Source organism: Narcine bancroftii, unplaced genomic scaffold, assembly GCF_036971445.1.
Source record: "Narcine bancroftii isolate sNarBan1 unplaced genomic scaffold, sNarBan1.hap1 Scaffold_165, whole genome shotgun sequence".
NCBI classification, from domain to species: domain Eukaryota; kingdom Metazoa; phylum Chordata; class Chondrichthyes; order Torpediniformes; family Narcinidae; genus Narcine; species Narcine bancroftii.
In genome coordinates, this window is record NW_027211900.1 from 1,209,389 (window position 1) to 1,215,535 (window position 6,147).

At 46.3% G+C, this 6,147-nt stretch overlaps 1 long non-coding RNA gene across 1 annotated transcript in view; it reads right to left on the bottom strand.

The window, feature by feature from the left end:
- The window catches only part of LOC138750540 (uncharacterized), an 82,436-nt gene extending 79,068 nt beyond the window's left edge, over positions 1-3,368 (bottom strand). The window contains exon 1 of the long non-coding RNA XR_011349381.1: positions 3,195-3,368. This is a non-coding gene — a long non-coding RNA (uncharacterized lncRNA). The remainder of the gene's footprint in view (positions 1-3,194) is intronic.
- Positions 3,369-6,147: the final 2,779 nt, after the last annotated feature.

The window sequence follows — 6,147 nt, forward strand, 5'->3', positions numbered from 1 at the left end:
TGGGAAATGAGTGGAAGAGTGGGGAACCATGGGGAAAAGTGGGGAATGGTGGGAAATAGCTGAGGAACAGTGGGGAACTGATGGGAAACAGTGGGGATCCGTGGGAGACAGCTTTAACAATGATGTATGGCGCACTGAGACAGAAACTGTGACACCGGATTCAGATCAATGAGAAGGTTTATCAGTGATGAAGGATAAACTGTGTCAGATACTGTGAAAACCAGGTTCACAGTGGGGAGAAAGTTTATCGGTGATACAAAATAAACTCTGGCATATACTGTTATAACGGATTCACAGTGGGTAGAAGGTTTAACAGTGATGTATTGTAGACTGAGGCGGATACTGTGAAACTGGGTTCACATTAGTGAGATGGTTTAACGTTGAGGTTCAATGAACTGTGACAAGTACTGTGACACCAGGTTCACAGTGTGGAAGAGGTTTAAACGTGAAACGCAATACATTGTTGCAGATACCGTGACACAGAGTTAACAGTGGAGAGTTAATGGTGATGTTCGGTAGACTGAGGCATATACTCTGACTCCGGGTACAGAGTGGGTAGGAGGTTCAACGGTGATTTGCAGGAGTCTGAGACAGATACCGTGACACCGGGTTTACAATGGGAAAAAGTTTATAGGGTGATGAAAAATGTTTACACAGTTAGCCCGTAATGTGTCAGTTAAGTCTAGGAACTGACGGTGGCAATTCGTAAAACCACGCTGTGCACTCGCTATATCATGCCCCCCCCAAAATCGTCACTGTAACTTAAGATACCAGATATGCTTGAGTTAGGCAGACGTTCATGTCGCCTGGGTTGATAGCACTGAACTGGTGAAGTAGGGTCCATATGGCAGGTTTAAGTCTGTCCACGCTGAATAGCTGTGGATGCCCTCCGATGTCCAATGTATATACCACTCCATATCAATGGTCCTTCATGTGGTTTTAGTAATGGTGCCCCTGGAACCTGTCTTCGTACAAATACAAATTCAGTGTTTAATAGTGATTGGGGGACTTGTTGCCTAGTTTTGCCATGCCAGTTGGTAGAGGATGGTTTGCTGTTAGCAATACCCTTGCGGAGTTGTTGAAGGATGTCCATGTCTGAATTGTTTCTGAAGTGAATATCTTCTGGAACCATAAGGGCCAGACGAAACATCAATTCTACAGATGATGCAGACAGATTTTCTTTTGGAGCTGTTCATACTCCTAATAGAACCCAAGGCAGTTCATCGACCCAGTTGCTCCTTACGTGATATTGTAATGAATAAATATATTTGGAGAATTTGGTAATATTTGCGATTTTGATAAGATTTAGTGTAGGTTACAAACATACATACATACCTTTTAAAACAGATTTTATTTGAAAGACTGAAGAAATATTGATGCACATACACAAGTAGGTGTTAACTGAACTGATGTAATAAAATGAATGACCATTGTTTGGAAATGGAGCCAGGATGACTACAAGTACCTTTCTGCAGGGTGCTTACAGGAAAGTCACTCACCGGTTTTGTTTACCTAACCACAGCTTGAGCAGAAGAAAGAACTCCTGTTGTTTGGAATAAGAGAAATGGAACTCTGTGGTCACTGAAAGAAAGAAGTTACCATCTGGAAAACCCTGACGGGGCAAGTTTCATCAGCGAGACATTGACGTGACTAATGGTGGTACCTCAGTTGTGGAAATCCTGGAACAACAAATCACTCTCTGCAAACCCTACAAGAACCTTCCTGAGCGGTAAACATTTACCTTTCGAGCACCAAAACCTGGTGAAATTTATACATGATCAATTATGTGCACAGCAGAAGAATTGCCTGCATCCAGAGAACTTGGAAGAAGGAGAAGTGAGATTGAACTGTGAACCAAACAACTTTTCATAAAATTTAAACACATTACAAATATGTGCGCTTAGAATTTGAAGGGGGTTAATTTGGGTTAGTTAAGTATAGAGTTAAGTTAAAGTTTCATTCTATTTCCATGTTTAAAGTTGATTAAAAATAACTTCTGTTTTAAAAACCACCTGTCTTGGTGAATGTCTATTGCTGCTGGGTTTTGGGGTCCTTTGGGCTCGAAACAATATTTGCTTAGATAATCACATTGGGCCTGTTCAAAGCAGGAAATGGCTTCTACCAGCAGGAGTTTCTATTTCAGAAAAAATATTGATAGGTGGCTGGCCACATATGTTTCCTAAAAATTAATACCTTCTCTCTCCCTAAACCACATTCAGCCCTGTGACATCTTTCTCCATTGCATTACTGGGACCACCAAGGACCTGACCCATTTCCCATCTTTCCTTGCAATGCCAATATGGTAGCTGCCATTAAGAACAGACAAATCACATTTTAATTCAACAAGCAACATGAAAATCATCTGGACATCCTGCTTTAAAAGAAGGGTAAACAAACCTTCCTAAGTTTGTCACTTCATTTTTATTTCAATTCACATGGAGTATTAGCAAAAAGTTTCCCATCCATTTCGTCATCAAATTATGAGTAAAATCATGATTGCTGTTCATGAAAACCCATAACCTTCAATGTTACACAGATAATCTAGGAAGAATTATGTAACAAAAGTAAATGAAACATTAAAAGAATTTCCCCCTTATAAACACTGAGATTGTAGCACGCCAAGCGACCGGGCGAGCAAAAAAAAAGCGAAATCGGAGCAACACTCGGACAGTCCAAGACGGCCCTCCCCGACCTGCGACCGTCATGGACACTGAAGGATCAGTCAGATCTCACAATGGTCGCAAGTCGGAGTTTTCCCCGTGTGCGGTGCCTGAAGTCTTAGAGCCTATTTTTAAAATCAAATGGTTTGACAAACGAGAACAGAGACACAGGGAACGAAAGACCCAAAATGTGCGGATTGAATTTGTGACTCAGTGTCTCGGGGTCCATCGGCTGGGGGCAGCCATCTTAATTTCTGTGCGCATGCGCGAGTCATCAGTTGGCGCTTGCCCAAAGGGTTCGCTTAGGGCCGTCATTTGGCACATGCGTATCAATCGCACATGCGCGAACCGAACGCCAAGTGGCGAACCCATCGCGCATGCGCCATCCAAAGACGTGCAAATCTCCTTCTTGCCCCTCCCCTCCCCCCCCCCCCCCACCCGCTGCCAGTTACCCCGCGGCCTCCGGCCTCGCCCTGTTGGCGCCATCAGGCCTCGCACCGACGCCTCGGCTCCACCCAAACACCACGTCGGTACCGGCCGCTCAACGGTGGGGCCCATCGGGCTGCGGGTCGCCCGCTTTCTCTGGACCGCGCGGCTGAGGAAGGTCCCGGCGCCGCTGCCAACTTCTTCCCGTTAGCGCCCTCGGCGACGCGACGGACCCCGAGCTGACGACGCCACCGCCAACGTCCCGCCTCCTCACAGCAAGAGCCAATCAGCCCGCGAATCCGCCCTTCAGCGTCCAATCCAAAAGCGGCCTCACCGAATCAGTCCATTGGCTCGTGCAATTGAAGCAACTAATCAGCGAGCGATGGAACACACAGTCGCACCCAATCAGCATCGCAAGACAGAAAAGAGAGGCAGTCGAAGGAGCAGTAAACCCTTCGGCCCTTCCACTTTCTACTAACCCAACTATCAAATCCTTGGGAAACACAGGATCACTCTGTCCTGGCTCCTGGATTCCTCTGATCTCAAGAAATACATTGCACCCAAACTACAAGGGAGACTATATATTATCAATCACTCCTTCATATTTATTACTGCTTCCAATTTAATGGAGGACACAAGTGGTTGTGTCAGACAGCTGGACCTCCTCGGTGAACCTCATGGAGCAGGCAATCATGGTGAGAAGATAACTTGCCCCGCGGGAGGCTAGTAGTGACCCTACAATGTTAATGTAGACATGGCTGAACCTACGTGGTGCTGACTCGAATGTCTGGGGATGGTGCCTTCACGTATTCTGCATTTTGGTCATCTGGCAGAGTGTGCAGATCTTGGCCCCGTGACAACCTGTTTCCGGAGGCTCAGCAAGACAATCCTACTGACCACCATTTTGAAAGTTCTGATGGCTGGGTGCGTCAGGTTGTGCAACTCATCGAAAACCTGCCATCACCATGTGGTCAGCACGATGAGGCGGGGTTTCCATTGGAATGTCACAGAGGAGCATCTACTTACCAGGGTCGAGGTCAACATCCTCCAGCCTGAGCCTGGAAACTGCTGTCCTGAATGCAAGTATCTCAGGGTCTTCCTGCTGTCCCCTGCCTTGGGCTAAATAGTCGATTCCCTGGGACAGGGCCTGGACAGACTTGGTTGTGGGGTGGGGCAGTGCATCACACAAAATGTGTTGAATGTCTGTAGTGAACTCAGATTCATGAGAGGAGCTGCTGCTGCCTGGCCGATCACGGGTCCAACACCTTATGGAAGGCAAAAGTTAATGACTTCTGGTCCATGAACATCCTGAATTGTCTACCTTCCAAAAATACCTGAAGTGCCTGACTGCCAGGTACAGTACCAATTGCTCTCAGTCAAAGACGCTGTAGTTGAGATCAGGTGGCCAGAGGTGTCTGCTAAAGAAGGAAAGGGGCTGCCATTGCCCTTCGATGAATTGCTCCAGTGCACCCCCTACTGCTGTGCTGGAAGAGTCTACTGTGAGAGTGGTGGGTGTCTTTGGCCTGGCGTCTAATGGAAGAGTGATGTTGGCCAGTGCGTTCTTGGCCTTCTGGAACACCTCCAAATCCTCATTGTCCAAGGTAATGTCTTCACGCATGTCTGCATTTTGGTCATCTGGCAGTGTGCAGGTCTGTGTCATCTGCTGACGTACCCACCCTTCCACTCATCATCATTCATAAAAATCACAAAGTGCTGGGGTCCCAGAGTAGATCAACTTGGAGCGCCGCTAGTCATTGTTCCATCTACTACTACCCTCTGTTTTCTGCAGACAAGCCAATTCTGAATCCACACAGCCAAGGCTCCATGCATCCCATGCCTCCCGACATTCTGAATGAGGCCACCGTGGGGACCTTGTCAAGCACCTTACTAAAATCCATGTGCAGCCCATATACACCTTTACCTTCATCTATTTCCTTTGACACCTCCTCGAAAAACTCAATTTGACTCATGAAGCAAGACCTGCTCCTCACAAAACTATCCATGAGTTTCCACAGCATGTTTGTGCATTGCCCTCGGCCCCAGAATCTGCAGACTTCCTGGCCAGTCCCTCCCTTACCCCTTCCCAGAGCTTCCGCATCCATTATAACTTCAACCATTGTTGCCCAGTACAGGCCCTTTATCCCATAAAGGCTGTACTGACCTTTGTAAATGTTCTCCACAACAAACTAACCCTTACCTGTACCACACCCCTTGCCTTCTGTTCTCTTACATCCACATGCCCGTTGTCTTGGGTAAACTTATTCCTCTCATTTTGTTCTTTTTAGATTGGTCACAGTGTTTGAGCTACCGAAAGAAAATAAACACATACACACACATACACACATACACACCGAGAGCAGTTCAGTTTATACAAGTCTTTATTATTAAATAGCTAGCTGAATTCACACTACAAAATGCAAGCCCTTCCCAATTATACTTATCAATGCCTGGACTGGTCCCAACCGCCAAAGCGAGGCGACGACTGCACACTTGTAGTAGGTTGTCTGGGCGCCGGTAGCAGCTTCTCCACCTCCCCGGACCGGGACGTTGGTTGGAATCTTGAAGTTCTTCTTCTTGCTGAGAGATGTTGCCACCTCTTGGAGAGTCTCAAAGAGGGACTCTTTAAGCAGTGGGACCATGGCTTATATTACCCAAAAGTTGTTTACTTCAGATCTTATCTCTTCGAACAAATGATTTAATTATCTTCAAGGTCTCCTGACAGTCTGCGACCAACAAAAGACAACTGCATCTCTGGGCCTCATGGTGGAAGTTGGATAATGTCTACTGATTCATATGCATCCCTGGGCCCCATAGTGTAAATTTAGATAATGTCTACTAATTCATATGCAACAAGCTGGTTCTCTGCCTTGCAGGAGCAAAGGCTGCAAAAATAAAAAACACGGTTTAAATCTTCCATTACATTCCACCCCTTGGTCGCAGCCTGTCACTTACGAGACCTTACAAGCATTTGAGTACAGAAGGAGTGAAAAAGAGAAACTAAAACTATGATAATCACAAAAACAAGCAAAAATGCGACAACCAACGGAGAATAATGTGGCCC